This window comes from Amblyomma mixtum, chromosome 8 (assembly GCF_055824585.1).
Source record: "Amblyomma mixtum isolate Tamu chromosome 8, ASM5582458v1, whole genome shotgun sequence".
NCBI classification, from domain to species: Eukaryota; Metazoa; Arthropoda; class Arachnida; order Ixodida; family Ixodidae; genus Amblyomma; species Amblyomma mixtum.
The window spans coordinates 96,077,711-96,097,538 of NC_143019.1; the positions used below are offsets into that span (position 1 = coordinate 96,077,711).

Here is a 19,828-nt window from a genome sequence, read left to right on the forward strand (position 1 = left end):
TCCGGGACCCGGTTTTAAAGCCCTAAAGGCCCGGCCATAATTTGGTAGCTTCCAATCATGTGTCACTGCTCGCATGATTGGTTTACCGAGAGCATGGCCAGCCCTCCAGCTTCCGTAGGACAAAACGCCCAGTCCATTGCAAAATAACAGTAAAAACAAACACAAATACACATTCGTGCGAGTACGTGCGTGAATCGGTACCGCGGGGCGGGGGCACACCCGTACTTCCCGGCGCGTTCGCCTGCGGCTGCGTTCCAGAAAGGAGACGCTTCGCTTTGAGCGCCCCAGCCGCGTTCCGATGACTCCGCGTACACTACGGATCCCTTACACTCTCCAAAGCTTTTGGTCGCATTGAACATCAGGCAATCATGACTTCACTATCCCCATTGAATGTGGGTGTGCGCACGTATGCCTACATTCAAGCATTCCTCACTGACCGCACGGCTGAGATACACTTCGGCCCTCTGTATTCCCCCTCCTGCACGCTTCAGAGCATAGGCACCCCTCAAGGGTCCATCCTTTCCCCCTTTTTGTTTAACATTACCCTCATCCCCCTCGGACGAAAATTGTCAAGTATTCCCCACCTGAAGCACACTCTTTATGCCGACGATATCACCCTGTGGACCACCCACGACAGTGACGGCGGCATAGAGAACACCTTACAGGAAGCAGCCACACTCACCCAAAATTACGCACAGACCATCAGACTGTCTTGCTCCCCAGAGATGTCCGAACTCCTCCTCAAACGGCCTAAGAACCACCGCTGCCCCCGCTGCCCCATTGTCATTGAACTGAATGGTGACCCTGTACCTGAGGTTGTCACCCTCCCTGTATTGGGCCTGCACATCCAGAACGATGGCAAAAACATCACCACCCTCAAGAGACTCAAGCAGGTTGTAGGCGCGATATCGCACCTCATCCGCAGGGTTTCGGGACGTCATAGAGGCATCAAGGAGCGCGACGTATGTCGCTTTATTCATTCCTTTGTCCTCAGACGTGTGCTGTACACTACCCCATACATACAACAATCCAAATATGACATAAACGCTTTGGATGCGTTGATTCGCAAGGCATTTAAGATAGCACTTCATCTTACCCTCAACACACCCACAGACAGATTATTAGGCCTGGGCCTCCACAATACGATCGGGGAACTGGTGGAGGCCCACCGACAGGCCCAATACATCAGGCTCACACAAACCTCCAAAGGTCGGTATATCCTGGACTCCCTCGGAATCAAAATAGCGGCCAACGACCCAACCCTCCTCGCCAGCCCACGATCCATTCACCGGGAGCTCCTCATCAGGCCGTTCCCGAGGAATATGCACCCGTCCCACCATGAGCAGCGCCGCAGAGCCCGTGCGAAGGCACTCCATCGAGCGTACGGCCCCGAAGCGGACCCCGTATGGGTGGACTCTGCCTGCACGGGTCATGAAGCGACAGCAGCTGTAGTGGACTCCTCTTTATCCGCCCTCCTCATACTATCTCTCCCTCCAGTCACCTCCCCAGAAGCTGCAGAGGAGGCCGTCATTGCACTTGCTATCACCCGCACGGAAGCCCGGTACATCTTAAGTGACTCTAAAACTGCGATTATAAATTTTGCTCGAGGCCAAGTAAATGTCCTTGCTCATGGCATACTGGACTCGCCCAATGCACCCCCGCCCCGCCAAGCGGAGCTGGTATCGGTGCCCGCGCACTCCGGGAATCCCGGAAGCGAGGCCGCCAACCTTTTATCCCGAGGTTCTTTAAACGGGCTCTGGTGACCTCGGATCGCGGATTCACGAAGGAGCACATGCACTCATAGAGCAAGCTTACGCAGGCCTACAGAGACACGCCAACAGACACGCAACACTCTGGCGCAGACTACAGACGCACTCTCTTCCCCTCACCCCTTACTCTAGCCCACTATCATCCCTCCTTCCCCACTCCGGCATGCGCCCTATGCACAGAACCCTTCGCTTCTTCCCTCCACACCCTTTCCGTCTTCCCGGCGGACCCTCCCCCGCGGGACCTAGAGAACCTCAAGACCTGGGAGGACTGGGAGACCCTGCTGCGCTCGGAGGACCCGGCCGTGCAGACCATCGCCACCGGCCGGGCTGCCAGTGTTATGGACCTTAGGAACATAAACACTTGAGTGCAGTGGGGTCGTGCGGGGACCCTTGGGCGTGCCCCGAATTCCTCTTCAAATAAAGTTTTTCTCTCTCTCGCTTCAAAACGTGGCCTGAATGCGCCTTCGAAAACAGTGAAGAAGCTAACTTCGCTACGCACATTGGGAAGGTGATAACCCAGCCTTTTCAATGTCATGTCCCTGAGGGAAAAACGAGAAAAAGGTTGTAATTATGAAGTAAAAAAAATATCACTTGTAACGAAGCGTGACGCCTCTTTCATTGTAATAATACTTTCAACTTTTCCGTAGAAACTTCCCTGGTGTGGTGCGCAAGGGTGGTGCATCACACAACGCTTCGTCACCTACAAGGGCCACTTTCGCCGAGCGTATGGCAGGGCCATACATGGCATAGACAGAGACCGCGAATGCTGCTCTGCGATCTCCTAAGCAGGGAGCACCGGCCCATGGGTCGGCAACCCGTAGGACTGCCCCCGCCGTGGGAGGTCTGAGACTCACACATCCGGGGCTTCTTCGGGGTTCTCAAGCACCTCTGGTGAGGTGATGGAGGTAACTGCCAGTCCTCCAGCTTTGCACCGATGGAGCATCGCATTAACTTCAAAAGCCACACATGCCCAGCAATTGTAGACAAAAGCAATTCAGAACGGTAACCAGATGATGAACGCAATTTATTAATATTTTCTAAAATTTCACTATCAAATCAATATATCTGCAGACCTGCCGCTAATAAAGGCGCCAGCGGGCCTTTCGCCCGATAATAGTGCTTCATACACCGCTTGGACGCAAGGACCTCATCATCGTTCACTGCTCGATTTCATTAGATCAGCGAACATTTACTCATTTATTTAGGCATCCTCATTTATCATTACATGCCGTTTTATGCCCTGAGGCAATCACCATCGCATTAAAAAAAAGTGCTTCCCTTTGGTTTTCAATGGCAGCTTTAGCAGGTCGATGGTAGAGATGCAAACAATCTGAAATATTTTGTTACATATCGGAAGAATGGACCATTACCTTCAGCATTTCCCTAATGATACCTTTCATTATTTCAATATGCAAAATTGTTGTGCAAGATTGTTGGGCACGTGAGAGAATTGGGAATTTTAAATCTCGCTGAGCTTTTTGGCGAAGCGAACGCTGTGACTTTAGGAACCAAGTAATTGAAGATTTTACACCAAGGGATAATATATGTCTTTTAAATACAAAAAAAGATCATGTACTGTTGCGCAAGCTCCGGGAAATGAGTTTCATCGGCTAGCTTTTGCATCGCCATCTATTTTGGACGATTTTAATTGGATGTTTTAAGCGACCCCTTGGGAAGCGATCACCTACCTACTGTCATGAGTCATCACCTACCTACTGTCATCGTCTGCTCCAATAATCCCCACAAGGCCGCGGCGCTGGAAACTTCACCTCGCTGACTGATCACTTTTTAGAATAAATGCTACTCAGGAAAAAGGAAGTTTGTGAGGACCTCACCTTAGAAAAAATTGATAAAAGTTTTACTACCTGCACTCTTAGAACTAAAGGAGTGCAGAGGAGTGCCCAGAACACACTTTGAAGGAGTATTCGCTTGTCCCATATTCCACTCCTTTTTCCAGAATAAAATTACTCCCTCTGGACAAAGAGTGATCCAACACCTACTCAAGGAGTACTGTACTACTCCTGCAATAGAGTACAGGCACTCCTCCGAGGGAGTAAAGCTACCACATTGAAACAGCATCCTACTACTCTTTCAGGTAGAGTTCCAGGACTCCGTTTGTTAGAGTGACTATACTCCTTCAAGGAGTATCAGCCCAGATCTTATTTTACTCCTTCAAAAGGAGTTTCACGTGTTTTCAATGTATCCTACTCATTTTCTTATTTCACATATTCTTCAGAGCAAGTTGGTCATATGTTTTGCAGGATCCACCTGCGCTACATCTACAAAAGAGTAATGAGCAAAAGGGATTATAGTTTTTGCTCATACAACTACTTTATGGCTACATTACAGTTTGCACATTAGTATGGTGCTCTGTCTGCGTTGGGAATAACAATGGTTCAAGAAATAATGACACAAATGTACAACACTGATAACTTTTATTTCTCAAGTCTTTGCTGTGATTGCTGTGGCTGCCCAAAACACGCTCGGGAGGCACTCGCTAGGATCAAGCCCCATTAGTGTCTCAAGCAGCAGACAAGCCCGCTTTGTTTTTGGGGTGTACTTGACATTAAATGCCAAGAACACTGCCAAAAGCAAAGTAAACCCATCTACCAAATCCACCGCAGTGAGCTGTAAGCGCTCAAAAGAAACTAAGATGCTGGATGATGCCGTAGCTTGCTCGGCTGAGTGAAGGAGCTTTGGCTATGCGTGCATTTCTCCGGGTGCCTGCAAACATGAATGAAAATAATGCAAGTAAGAGTCAATTCCAATGCCCTTTTCATACTATCCTGCATATAACCCCATGAAAAAAAAGAAAGAATACAACTAGAATGTACTGATCGTGTGTGTCATGTCGCCACTAGTGTGTACCTATATTGTTACCAAGTGCAGACACCTTTCATTGCAAACCTTCATTCAGAGCTACAATTTTATGAAGCCCAATACAATTATCACTATGCTAGTCCTTTCAAAAGCTGTGTGCATGTAAAACAAGCACATATTTACCAAATGAAAATTTTAACATGAGCAACCTCTTCTGCAAGTATCATGATCAGCCTGACTACGCCCACTGCAGGGCAAAGGCCTCTCCCATGTTCTCCAATAACCCTGTCCTTCGCCAGCTATGTCCACCGTGTTCCTGCAAACCTCCGCCCATGGAACTTTTTGCTGCTTCCTGCTACGTTTGCCTTCTCTTGGAATCCACTCCGTTACCCTTAAGGACCAGCGATTATCTTGCCTTCGTCTTACATGCCCTGCCCAAGCACCCTTTTTTCTCCTGATTTCGACTAGGATGTCTTCAACCCGCGTTTGTTCCCTCACCCACTCCGCCCGCTTCCGATCTCTTAACGTTACACCTATCATTTTTATTTCCATAGCTCGTTGCGTTGTCCTTAACTTAAGCTGAACCCTCTTCGTTAGCCTCCACGTTTCTGCCCCATAGGTGAATACTGGTAGGATACAGCTGTTGTATACTTTTCTCTTGAGGGGTATTGAAAACTGCCATTCATGATCTGAGAGAACCTGCCTATATGCACTCCGCCCCATCCATATTCCTCTAGTTATTACCCTTCATGATCCGGATCAGCGGTCACTGCCTGCTCTAAGTAAATGTATTCCCTTATCACTTCCAGTCATTTCTAAAACCACACCTATTGTGCTTGACGGTTTCTTGTCACGTAATACATTGTGCAGTTTAAAATATAGGGTAACCTTATGTATCAGCAGCGCGAACACCACACAGGAAGAAGGAGAAGAAGGTAAAGAGCGCTGAACTTCCAACTTTTATTTGAGCAAAAATTGAACCCGCACTTTTCTACACATACCAGGTAAAATCCCACCAGGGGGGTAACCAAGGCGTGCTATCGAATTCGGACCAACACGATGTCCAGCGCATCAAAAAGATAACTACTATCGCACTATACAAAGACTTCCATGAAAAGCACGAATGACATGCGGAAAAAAAAACAAGACAATGTAAAGAACAGGGTTGAGTGTGCGCAAATGGAAAAATGGAAAAACAGGGTTGAGGGCGCGAATTTTGCTAAAACCATGAGAAGGCAAGAACACGGTAAAAAAGTAAAAACAGGGTTGAGTGTGCGCAAATGGGAAAACAGGGTTGAGGGCGCGAATTTTGCTAAAACCATGAGAAGGCAAGAACACGGTAAAAAAGTAAAAACAGGGTTGAAAAACAGGGTTGAGGGCGCGAATTTTGCTAAAAGAAGAAAAAAAAAACATGAGAAGGCGAGACACGGTAACAACGTAAGCGATGCGAAGGGATGAGCGCCAACAATTAACACGGCTAGAACTAAAATGCAGTGTGCCCCTAAAAGCCAGGTAAAATCAGGTAAAACCAGAGGGAAAGGTGATTTCTTTTTCAGATAATGAGATGGAAGGGCTGCTTACGCAACCTTCTTTGAGCCCTGAGATGTAGGTAGCTTCAATGATTTCGCGTGTTAGTTGGTTTTTATGTTTCTTTAAGACGGTTGCTTTCTTAAAATGAGGAATGCACTTCTTTTGGCTGTCACATACGCTGCAATGGGCGGGCAGGTTCCTCAACGGCGCCCCAGTTAGATCGTTCCTATGTTCCATTAACCTTTCGTTTAAGCATCTTCCTGTTTGGCCTATGTACGCCTTACCGCAAGCTAAAGGTATAGAGTATACAACACCCTCCGCACAAGGCACAAAAGGATCTCGGTGCCCGGTTGTACAGCTATTCTTTTTCTTTTTATTAACTTTGTTGCACAGGCTTGACAGGCGCAGAGGGGCTGAAAAGACTACGGCTACGCCTGCTTTTCTGCCAATTTTCTTCAGATTATGCGAGATTTGGTGCAGGTATGGCAGAACGGCGACCTTTTTGTTCCGCTGTCGCGTATCATCCGGGGCTTCACATTCATGCTTCATACTTATCAGGACTTTTTTTGCAACAGACGAAAGGAGAGATTGCGGGTATCCTGATTGCGTCAGCCTCAGCACTTGGCTCGAAAAACTGTCCTGCAACCTGTGTTCACAAGATTTTGTGAGTGCGTTCTTAAAAGTTGACTTCACGATGTTCCTTTTTACAAGTTTTGAATGGGCTGAATCGTAGGGTAGGATGGGCTTATTGGCTCTTGGTTCAAATAACCAGCACACATGGTCCTCTCCGAAAAACAACTTTAACTCTAAAAACCGCATGGCGTTTTGTTCTGGGAATTCATGAGTAACTTCAAGAGGTGATATAGTATTAGAAAAAGTGTGGAGCACTTGAGTTGCTTCTGTTTTAAAGGCTTCAGTGTCGCAATCTAAGAGGACCAGGAAGTCATCGACGTACCGGAAAATTTTTAGAACGCTTGAAGACCCAAGCTTGTCCTTCAAGGATCTGTCATGCATAGCGAGGAAAAGGTTGCTCAAAATGGGGGCGATGCATGACCCTATACATATGCCTTACTTTTGTATGAATCTCGAACCGTTCCACTCTGCCACTGTTGATTTTAGGTAAGCGCATAGCAATTCAATGAAGCCATCCGCAGAAACGCCACACTGCGGCCTTCCAAAATGAGTGTGGCGTTTCTGCGGATGGCTTCATTGAATTGCTATTCGCTTACCTAAAATCAACAGTGGCAGAGTGGAACAGTTCGAGATTCATACAAAAGCAAGGCATATCTATAGGGTCATGCATCGCCCCCATTTTGAGCGACCTTTTCCTCGCTATGCATGACAGATCCTTGAAGGACAAGCTTTGAGTCTTCAAGCGTTCTAAAAATTTTCCGGTACGTCGATGACTTCCTGGTCCTCTTAGATTGCGACACTGAAGCCTTTAAAACAGAAGCAACTCAAGTGCTCCACACTTTTTCTAATACTATATCACCTCTTGAAGTTACTCATGAATTCCCAGAACAAAACGCCATGCGGTTTTTAGAGTTAAAGTTGTTTTTCGGAGAGGACCATGTGTGCTGGTTATTTGAACCAAGAGCCAATAAGCCCATCCTACCCTACGATTCAGCCCATTCAAAACTTGTAAAAAGGAACATCGTGAAGTCAACTTTTAAGAACGCACTCACAAAATCTTGTGAACACAGGTTGCAGGACAGTTTTTCGAGCCAAGTGCTGAGGCTGACGCAATCAGGATACCTGCAATCTCTCCTTTCGTCTGTTGCAAAAAAAGTCCTGATAAGTATGAAGCATGAATGTGAAGCCCCGGATGATACGTGACAGCGGAACAAAAAGGTCGCCGTTCTGCCATACCTGCACCAAATCTCGCATAATCTGAAGAAAATTGGCAGAAAAGCAGGCGTAGACGTAGTCTTTTCAGCCCCTCTGCGCCTGTCAAGCCTGTGCAACAAAGTTAATAAAAAGAAAAAGAGTAGTAGTTGTACAACCAGGCACCGAGATCCTTTTGTGCCTTGTGCGGAGGGTGTTGTATCTCTATACCTTTAGCTTGCGGTAAGGCGTACATAGGCCAAACAGGAAGATGCTTAAACGAAAGGTTAATGGAACATAGGAACGATCTAACTGGGGCGCCGTTGAGGAACCTGCCCGCCCATTGCAGCGTATGTGACAGCCAAAAGAAGTGCATTCCTCATTTTAAGAAAGCAACCGTCTTAAAGAAACATAAAAACCAACTAACATGCGAAATCATTGAAGCTACCTACATCTCAGGGCTCAAAGAAGGTTGCGTAAGCACCCCTTCCATCTCATTATCTGAAAAAGAAATCACCTTTCCCTCTGGTTTTACCTGATTTTACCTGGCTTTTAGGGGCACACTGCATTTTAGTTCTAGCCGTGTTAATTGTTGGCGCTCATCCCTTCGCATCGCTTACGTTGTTACCGTGTCTCGCCTTCTCATGTTTTTTTTTTCTTCTTTTAGCAAAATTCGCGCCCTCAACCCTGTTTTTCCATTTTTTCCATTTGCGCACACTCAACCCTGTTTTTTACATTGTCTTGTTTTTTTTTTCCGCATGTCATTCGTGCTTTTCATGGAAGTCTTTGTATAGTGTGATAGTAGTTATCATTTTGATGCCCTGGACATCGTGTTGGTCCCAATTCGATAGCACGCCTTGATTACCCCCCTGGTGGGATTTTACCTGGTATGTGTATAAAAGTGCGGGTTCAATTTTTGCTCAAATAAAAGTTGGAAGTTCAGAGCTCTTTACCTTCTCCTTCTTCCTGTGTTGTGTTCGCGCTGCTGATACATATGGATCGCAACCAACTAGCACGACAGATGGTGTTATTCAGGGTAACCTTGAATCGGGAAAACACTTAAACCAATGACAGTTTTCTTGCTGAAGAGAAATGGCTGTTGCAATTCCTGTTTCTCAGATACCATTAACTGAATTTCATGCTCTAAAATAGTGAAGGAAAAATTCAAAATTTTTCATCTCAAAGAGGCAGACAACAAATTTCAGTTTGGTTTGGGTTGGTTTATGGGGTTTAACATCCCAAAGCGACCCAGGCTATGAGAGACGCCGTAGTGAAGGGCTCCGGAAATTTCGACCACCTGGGGTTCTTTAACGTGCACTGACATCGCACAGTACACGGGCCTCTAGAATTTCTCCTCCAAAGAAATTCCAGCCGCCGCGGCCGGGATCAAACCCGCGTCTTTTGGGTCAGCAGCCGAGCAAATTTCAGTTGCACATTTTTTTTTGTTTTAAATGATGCATAAGGCATTACTATGCACGGATAACCACACAGTATTCGCCTATGACTGCTAAATAATTTGTAATTAAATATCTTCTCTCTCCTGCTTCACTTTTAAAAACTGAGCAATGACAATGCATCAAAGGTCAGTATAAGCCAGGGGAGGCATGAGGAAAACTGCAATATAATTGCGGCTTCGTCATTCATTGTGATTCAGACTCTTAAGGCAGGCTGGCTTTAGCATTGTAACTAATTAAAACGAAGTAGCGATATCGTAGCTTTTTTGTGCCTTCCATAACCTATACTGAACATTGATGTCATAGCAATTGCTATGCTATTGAAACAGGGAAGAAAAGAAATCTGGTTGTAATTATTTAGCGATTGGAGACGAATACTATGCAACAATTCTATGTATACGAATGCCCAGCACGTCGCTACAAAGAACACACATAACCAAAAATTTGGTGTTTATACTCATTTAAGGTAATACTACTTCCCACGCAAGAACACGACAGCCATGTGTAAACTTTTTGCTTTCATAGTAATAAAATCTATCCAACGACAAGTTAGGCGCAGCATGTCTGCTCTTTATAAATATGCAATACTGACAATGTTTGACACTAGCATTTGGCATGAACGAGATAACTGTGATTACTTCGCACATTACGTGCCAGTCCATACTATTATGCACAATTTAGATTTGCAAATGTAATGTGTAATTCTCTGACTGCCACGTTAGTGCACTGCAAACCAATGAAGTTGTCTTGCATTTGCAATGTTCTCACTACTTTTATGCAACACTGATCACTTCAGTATATCTGCATCGTTCTGTAGACGGCCACGGGATAGCTAGAATTAAGGCTATTTTATGTGATGGAAACCATTGACTAGACAACAAAGAAGAAAAGCCTCAACTACTGTCCTGGTGCTGGGACGTCTAATAAGAGCTCAGAAAGACTCGGTTTCAATACGCCAGACCCTCCGCATAACATTACCCTGTGCGAAAATACCCCACCCCACCCTAGCTTAATTTCTGTCCACATGCACCAAGGCTCACTGCACCTGTTATAAATATTGCCCTAAATATTGCAATCAAGCTGCCCGTGTATGCATAGACTATCTGTGCATGGAGAAAGAAAGAAGTTGTTAGGAATGTTTCACACCAAAAACAGAAAAAAAGGCAGCCTGTTTCTCAGAAACAGCTAAGAGCATGAAATGGTGTGTCCAAAAAGATTAGGCTGCTTTGTACTTATTTATGACAATGAGAACTGTCAGAGCTGCGCTTTCAAAAATTCAGGAGCTTTGTGCACAAATGTAGCTTCCGTATGCACGTCTTGCAGCACCAATGCTTCCGAATTGAAACGACCGATGAATATGCACAGGAAAAAGCAAACAGAGAGCGCTTGAATTTAAAAGAAAAGCTACCTTGCACAATCAGAAATTTCGCGACAGAACCTTCCAAACAGTGACGTGTACTGGTGGCGGTATACGGAATATATACCCAGCAAATAAGTGTGCGCTTTGTTAACGAGCGGGATTCTTTGGCGGCAATGCTACAGCTCCAATTCCGAAAACCTAACGCTGCAAAAATTGAGTTTTCAAAATACGTGCGAATGCACGATACACTTTTGCACGTATTTAGAACTTTCAGTTGTGAAACACAGACAACGAATCTTGTGTATGTGTCTTCCTTGGCTGGTAAAAAAATTCTTCTATAAGTCTCCAGTTTGCCTGTGTACTCCACAAATTCTAGGATCCCTGTCCGCTACACGTCAAATTTCACTGAAGCGAAAGTAATACAACCGACAGCTGATGATCTGCTAGGGCAACAGGATTTCAAAAGTTTGAGAAGGGCAGTGGGAGTCCAATCCAGGTGGAGTAGTGAAATTTGACTAGTAACAGACAGGGATCCTCCAATCTGTGGAGGACACCGGCAAATTGGAGACTTACGGAGGAATTTTTTTACCCGCCAAGGAACACGCATACACAAGAGAACCACAGAGGACTACGGCTTTTACCAGCCCTTGTCCTGTGCGGTTCTCTCTTGTGTATGCGTCTTTTTTGGCTGGTAAAAAAATTCTTCCATAAGTCTCCAATTTGCCTGTGTCCTCAACAAACCGCAGGATCCCTGTCCACTACTAGTCAAATATTTCAACTCCACCTGGCTTGGACTCCCACCGCCCTTCTCTGTGGAGAAAGGGTGACAGCAGCTGGCAAAGGACAAGGTTAACTGCAGATCAACTGGGGAAGCATTATCCTGCACTGATTTTGACGGCAGGTTCACAAGACAAACAAAATCAACTCGAGGAGCGGGGTGCACATCATGCGACTGAATGTCAATGGCCAGTGAAAATGGCACCAGCACTGTGGAATGCACATGCAGAAAACGAGACGCATTTTTTTGTCAACTTTGAGTAGCAGTCTACTGCACTTTTAAAGAGCAAAGCTCTCAAGTATGGCAACACTGGCACTTTTTGTTTTACTGGGGTGAGGGTCGTCGTGAGGGTTGAAGTCCATATTTCTTTTCTATCCACTGTGTTAGTTGCGAGCTATGTTTACCTAATAGGGGCTGGGCATCTAACATCACCGTTATTTCTTTGCAGCAGTTAAAACAATACAGCATACATTTTATAACATGCTTAACGAATTTTTGGGAGCAGCATGCTTTTACCCTTCTACTATTTGTTGCTACTGAATCAGTTTGGCGTTGACAAAAGATCTGTAATAAGGAGTAATTACTCATTGACATCCACTCGAGCACAGCCAAACGGCTACAAAGGAAAGCTATACAGCTTTCACAGAAACTTCGTAGTTAAAGAAAGATTCGTCCTGGTCCGGTGTTCGAACTCAGAACCACCACTTCACTGGAGCAGTCGCTCTATCAATTTGTCCAACCTGGACGGCAAGCTTATGGTAGGGCGAGAGCGAAGTGATCAATAACTTGAGTGGGAACTGTGTTGGTCCAATGTTTTAGGACCCCTAAAACACTGGACAAACTCAGTTCCCGCTTCATGTTACCTCTAAAACATTGGACAAACTGAGTTCCCGCTTCATGTTACAATACTGAGTGACATTTTGGTCTATACACCAGAAATACCGGTAAAGCATGATGATAGAACACAATGTTTTTTAAAGGGATAAAGGAATATGTTCGCCCTTTCAGAGGGCACATATGCATAAGAGGCAACATGTGTGAAATAGTCACTCCACCTGAAGCAGTGTAAATTCCATTATGTTAACAGCAGCAGTCAAAAGCTTCATGAGTGACTATTTCATACAGATCATGTAATTACATTCATGTAATTCAGGATCAGATTCATGTGATTATACAGGGAGGTACTGCTGCTAAGTTCACGTAGAGCTCTGCATGCATTTCTAAACCCGGCTGTGAGTCTATGTCTACGAAATTTTTCTAAATAGGCAGGTAAGGTATGCATCACTGGAAAACAATACCTACCACAAACAGCTGAGGAGAGATAGCACAGCCAAAAGCTGGAAGCACGAATGGCCCAGTAGATACTGGCAGCTGGCAACTGCAAATAAATATGTCAGAGCAACTGTTGTCAGTGGCCGTAACAATGTCATGAATGACAAGAGAAGAAATTGTCTACTGCTTCATAAAAAGGCATGCATTCATTAGCAAGAAGCACGATATCTCACATCACAGCATGAAACGAAAATTGGTATTGCATTTAACAAATCTGCACAGAAATAAAAACTGCCTAGTGGCAATGCAAGTAAGAGCAAGGGAAAAAAATACCGAAGAAAACTGGTGAGTGTGGTGCAGGGAGGTCTGTGGGTAGGGTCTCGTGCCTGGGAACAGTTCCGAGCGCGGAGAATCGCCGGCAGCACAGCTGGTGGCAGTCAACCAAGAATAAATAAGAGAAAGTGAAAATCAATAACAAACCATCACCGATATAGCGAACGACTTGAAAGCGGGCCGCACAAACGAGGGATATAGCAAAAAGCTTGAAATCCTAAATAAGTGCGCAGTTGCATCCCAAACAGTTCTCAAAATCTGAAGGCGAGGAAGCATCGACACCTACACCTCAGGGCAGACGCAAGAACGATCTAACTTTGACATAATACTGTGTCAAATTCTGTTCCATGGGGAAGCACAGATAAAAATTTACAAATGACTAGGCAAGGGATATGCCCCAGCCTTTTACACGCGATCATTGTCCCCGAAAAAATTGTATGACAAATATTAAGGCGTAAGCACTAATCCGACGAGTACACACACTGAGCACTGTCTGTTGGCAGCTGGCCTAGCGCGAGTGCTCTGTCGCGCGGCACTGCCGCTCATCGTCATCTTCTAAGTAGCACAAATCAATCCGACGGTCACCAGCCGCGAGGCAACTCGACCGTTGTCAGTTCCCTTGTCTGTCCGCAGCTGGCCTAGCAAGAGCGCTCTCTAACGTGGCACTGCACGCTCATCATCCTCTCCTACGTAGCACAAATCTATGCTATTGGAATGTAGCAAACATTGTCTGTTGTTTTTCGCAGCGCTAGCAAGCGACCGCATAACTCTGTTGTGATAACTGGTGGCCGCGGCCGACTGCGCGCCTGAATACGTAGTGCGCGGGCCGCGGGCGAACGGACCGTCGTGTGAATCGGCCTTAACGCATTATAGCTGAGGCAACCGCACGCAGACTGCCTGCACTGCCATCCCTATATAGGCGCACACTAATAACGCGTGCGAATAGAGATCAGAAGTAAAGAAACGTACACGGGACTCACCGTTCAGACGGCTCATCAAGGCTTAGCAAAACCGCACATTCTTCTTCGTTGCCTCTCCAGATGACAAGAAGTCGTAGCGCTACCTTTCTTCACGGCTTTACCCGTTCAAAATCACCAGTGTTGACAGGGCGTAATTCTCGTCGTTGGTTTCCAAAACACACTTGTGTTCTTCATACACGTCCACCCCACGAGCACTCAAACAATGCTACGAAAACCCAAATAACACAAAACGGGACGACGGCTGCAGTTTTGCTTCGTTGAAAAAACCTACAAATGCGCTTTTTTTATTACTAATATTTGAATTGTGTTCGCAACAAAAACAAATTATATTTTTTCATTTTATTTCTTTATTAAATGCGAATACCAAAGCGCTTTTAGATACTTTTGCTGACATGTCGTTTGTAGAAGCTGCGATCCTGTGATCCCATCCCCGGGTGTCCTAGCAGACGACGGCGCAGACGACGCTGTTGACGGAATGCAATTTCGATTGACGGCAGCGAAAATCCCTTAAATGCGACAAAAAACGCAAAGAAACGCACCGTATCGCAAACTGGTCCATATCAAGGATATGTTCGACGCGAGCGGTAGGACAAAGAGCTGCTGCGATGCATTACTCAACGCGACACTGGCATGCTCGACGGAGACATATGAAACAGAGCTTAAATGTGACCCGTACAAGCGGATTACTGTGATATCAACTGCGTTACGGAACTACGACGATACTTGCTTCACACTTTAGCTTATATGCAACAGCGGCCCGCACTCGCCGCATCCTGTTCGAGTGTACTTTCACTAGCAAGAGCCCACATGCATAGAAGCCGACAGAAGCAACTGTCTTTTCGAGTTCAGATTGTTCCGAGAAATACGAGCAGCTTACTTTAGCACGTATTCGAATTCAAGTTCTCAGCCTGTGTGTCACGTACGGTGACGATGGCGTCGAGGACGAGCTTAAGAATCGCCTTAACGTGGCCGCAACGCAGCCGGTATCCCAAGCATTCGTGCGCTAATTGTTGTTCACCTGTACTGCGAACGTGCGCTCAGTCGCAGGCCAGCCGCTAGCTGCTCGATTTACCAGCCTTGCGAGTACAATTCGCAAGTTTCTGAGCCAATCTGTGAGCGAGCCGAGCTTTCAGCAATGACGCTGCTCGCGAGCGCGCCGCGCGACGAGCTTCGGCCTGCTCCCTGGCTGCCGTATTCGTAGCTAAGCCTAGGAGGTTTCACTTCGATGCCAGAGCTGAGAGCGCTTCGAAACTGGCTAGCGCTGAGGTGCTACTCTTTGCATTGTAAGTACGTTTTATTGTGAACTATGTCTCGTAGTGAAATAAAGATATGCTCGGGTCGACCCGAACGGTGATGATGGCGTCGAGGACGAGCTTAAGAATCGCCGCAACGCAGCCGATATTCCATGCATACATGTGTGCTAAATTTGTTCACCTGTGCTGCAAACGTGGGCATAAAGGCTCGCTCAATCGCAGGCCAGTCGCTGCTCGATTTTCCAGCCTTGCGTGCGCGATTCGCAAGCTACGGAGCGAATCATTGAGCGAGCCGAGCTTTCGGCAACGACGCCGCCCGCGGTCGCGCCGGGCGACGAACTGTGCGCTGCTCGCTGGCTGCCCTTGTCGTCGCTAAACCTAGCCGATTTCACATAGATGCTGTAGCTGAATGCGCTTCGAAACTGGCCAGCACTTAGGTGCTACCCTCGGCACCGTTTTACTCTGAACCCCGCGTCATAGGGAAATAAATATATGCTCGGTTTCCGCGACCCCTTCAGGAGCGGAGCTATAGCAGAGGCCAGGCGAACTCCAGAGCAGCAGCAAAGCGGCTATGGGAGGAAATTTGTATGGCTGTTATCGCTTCTACCAACAACTCGACATTGGCTAATGATACTCTATCCCAGAGCTTTGGTCGTGAACAAGCAATACCAGTGCATTTTTCTGACGCCGGCATCCAGGCTGGCAGGCCGGCCCCGAGAAGCTAGCGCGCCCTTACGAATGTATGGCCGTAAGGGCGGAGGAGTAAAACAAGCACTGAACTCCCTTGAAGTACGCAGGAGTGGAAATGCCATTTTACTCTTTTGTCAAGAGGAGTGAACAGGACCTTTCACTCTTTCTCGTTTGTAGAGAGAGTAGATTGAGACCTGCAGGAGTAGCGAGGCTCTTTTACTCTTAATGGAGGAGTAGCAGTTCTTAGAGTGTGCATAATATCAGCCGCAAAATTAGCCATCTCGCAAAATACAGAACAAGGAAACACAAAGCATGGTGGACACAAGAATGCATATTCGCAAAAAACAGGTCGAGGAGTAACGTGAAACCCGCTGTGTGGGCTGTATCCCATACCTTGGTTCCGCAGCGACCGTGCATTAAAGTCACCCACTGTGAGCCGCATGTCTTTTCGCGTGGCCGCTCAGGCCTTGCAGTATTGAGTGTCTACCTTAGGGCTCTTGTCACTTGGGTGGCTGTACATGTTTAGGATGTTGAGTAGGCACTGAGTTCGAGTGTTGGGAAGGAGCTGCAAGAAGTTGTGGGGGCCTTAGGGCACTGCTTGCGACAGTTGAAACAAGCCTTCGGGCGCCCCTTGAGAGAGAAGACCCCGAAAGTAAAGAGCAAGCACCGCATGTATTGGGGCAGCCGCCGGCGAACATGACGACTAAGTGTTGCGTCTGGCCCATACAGCGCGCAGCAACCATGGGGAGGTCGGAATTTCGAGCCCGGAGCCTCGCCGAGGATTTCCGCGTCACTTTCATAGCTGTAGGCCCGGTGCAGAATCCCGCACACGGTATTGTAAGTGTGGGTCGTAGACAGCGCCCTGAGAGAACTGCGGTGACGTTGGTGATGGTGTGGACATTGGCGTAGACAGTGCACGATCAATGTCGGGCGTGCTCACAATGACTGTGTTGTTAGGCGGGTGGATTTGGACCTGGTTCGCCGTAACTACCAGGCATTTGTCGACTTTGGCGGCTTCGTAGATTGAAACGGCCAGTCGTGCGGGGCTTTGACGGGAGGGACAAAGGTGGGAATGGACGAGAAAAAGAGTGAGGTGCCGAAAAGCAGGACTGCGGAAAAAAATTACGGAGGACACTTAGCACTAATGACGTGCTCTGAATGCAAAAGCATGAACGCAGTGCGTTCGGCTGCGGTGATGTCCTGCTAGACTAATGCAGTTGCCAGTGATGCTTATCTGTTCGGGCCGGTCTAATGGAAGTTGATGAAGACGTTGATACCCGAACACAGCGTGGTGGTGTTGGTGAAAACATGTTATTGAAATTGTTGAGGAGGTTGTAGTGGCGGTTGGAGCTCTCACTCTGGAACCACTTTGGCGTAGGCTGCTGTCCAGGCCGTTTCGATGAGTTCATTTTGACTCGTTTCGTCCGAGCTGGTCTGAGCTGCCTCCCATGCCTCCTGCATTGGCTGACTATTAACAGTGACCGCCTGATTTAGTTGGGAGGGCAATACCATATGTCTCATTTACATGAAGCCGACAGCGGCGGGTATTAACAAGTCGAGGCCGGTTCAACTGCAGCGACACCAAGCGTCGAGCAAGCGCAGTGGGAGAGGGCAGTGGCAGAATCCAAGATTGCGGCATGGCACCGCTGTCTTGGAGGCGCGACGGCGCAAGCGAAAAACAGGTTCGCATTTCTCATCTCCCCTCCCTCTAACCCGACTCTACGACTCGATGCGGTTTACATGCCATCTGCTTTTGGGTTGAGCGACTCAACCGACCCCCTGCAGAGGAATGACCGGACTCGCTCCCTCGACACCCGAATCCGACTCTGCCGTGTTTACATGAGCCCAGTGACCGGTTTTCAGCTTAACTCCTCAACTCAACCCCGTCATGAGCGTAAAAGCCGCTATGGTACAGGTCTGCCTCCTCCCCGCGGAATTTGCATTGTGAGTCAAATGACTCCGGGTCTATTGCGTGTAGATTTCGGGGTTGTTGTCACCGTTGGTCTGCAGGTTTCGCAGGAGCAGTTCCTCCTTTTTGCTTTTGTGTCTTAGCCGGCGGAGGATAGACCCGGCGGGATAACCTTAAGGGCTGAAGTATGTCGACCCATGTTATTAGTGGGGTAGGAGCTTCCACGGCATCGGTACTGGGTGCCCGGCGGAGAAATGCTCGGGCTGAGGCGTGTGCGCTCTCGTTCCCTGGGATGCCCTGGTGACCTTGTACCCATATTAAGTGTTCATGTGTGGGATTGTAGCCACGGATGTAGCAATCTTGCAGGATTTTAGCTGCTAGCGGTGCGATCCTGCCCGTGAGGTAATTGCAAATACGCTGTCTGTGAATCTGTAAGAATGTATTACGAGGTAGTGGGTGTTGCAGCTAGAGCAATCGCCACTTCTTCTGCAGAAAGAATTTCCTGGCTAGCCAGTGTTAGTCGATCCATTACTTTTTTTTGGTGCACTACCGCGACGGCCTTCATTCCCTGCTCGGGACCTGCAGCTTCGGCACAGAACACGCCCTCGCGCCCGCCGTACGGCCTTTTCATAGCTTCGGCTCGTGATTGTGTTCTTGACTGGTGAAAATCGGGGTGCATACTCCCGTCTGGTGGAGCTGCCCTACATTGTCCTCTCCATGAGGCTGGGATGTTGTTTGTGCTGTGTAGCTGTCGGGGGCAATTGATGTGTAAATCACTGAGGACTTGTCGGCCACTTCAAGTAGTGGAGAGTCGTACCACCTGCACCGTGAGGTGTGCCTCTATCAGCTCGTCTATCGTGTTGTGCACGCCCAGTCGTAAGAGCCGGTCAGTCGATGTCGCAATAGGGAGGCCCAGGGCCTTCTTGCAGGCTGTCCTGATTATGGCGTCGAGGATTTTGATAGCACGCTTTTTTAAGGCGAAGGTAGGGTGCTGAGTAGACGACGCGGCTTACGACGAAAGCCTGCTCAAGTCGCAGAGTATCTTCTCGCATCCCTGATTTCCGCGTCGTTACCCGGACGACTCGCTCGCTCACGAGCCGGAGTTCCTGGGGTCTGAAGGGGTTGTTGCTCTTGTCATTGATGTACAGACCCAGTGTCTTGAGGGTCTGAACTTCTTTGATGGTTGAGTTGTCAATGCTGATGTATATGGTGTCCTGATTATTGTGTTGACGGAATACTATGAGTTCAGATTTTTCGGGAAAGCACGTTTGTCTACACGCCCGTGCATAATTCTGAACTGTTGCTGCCGCTGCTTGCAGTTCTTCAGTGATTCCCTTACTTCCCGTGGTTGTCGAGATGGTTGTATCGCTAGCCTATAAGGTGTGGCGTATGCCCTGTACTTGGTTGATAAGGAGTGAGAGATTTAGGAGAGGGTTGTTGAAGAGAAGTGGAGATAATACTCCCCTAGCGGAGTGCCTCTCATGCCCATTTTCACTTGCGTTGTTTGTTTTGTGCCGGTGCTGATGTTTACGGTTCGGTCCATAAAGAAATCACAGATGTATGAGTAAACTAGCTGCCACATTTCGTGCTGTGGAGGTTGTTTAGGACCGTGGAGTGCTTGACGTTGTGAAACGCTCCATTGAGGTCGAGGGTTAGAAGCGCTCGCTTACTGTTTCTGCGTGCAGGTCAATGACTTCGCATTTGAGTTGCGGAAGCACATCGTGGGTGGACATGTGTGCCCTGAATTCTAACATAGTGTGTGGTAGTAGCTTGTTGTCCTCTAGGTAGTTGGAGAGACGCACGTGGGCTACCTTTTCCATGAGATTGCCTGCGCACGACGCGAGGAATATGAACCG

At 47.5% G+C, this 19,828-nt stretch overlaps 1 long non-coding RNA gene across 1 annotated transcript; it reads right to left on the bottom strand.

The window, feature by feature from the left end:
• Positions 1–4,227: 4,227 nt before the first annotated feature.
• Positions 4,228–13,915, bottom strand: LOC149333631 (uncharacterized). The gene is made up of 3 exons (XR_016284950.1): positions 13,141–13,915; positions 12,838–12,913; positions 4,228–4,493 (listed from the first exon to the last, which is right to left on the bottom strand). It is a non-coding gene; the product is annotated as an uncharacterized LOC149333631 (long non-coding RNA).
• Between the last annotated feature and the right edge of the window lie 5,913 nt (positions 13,916–19,828).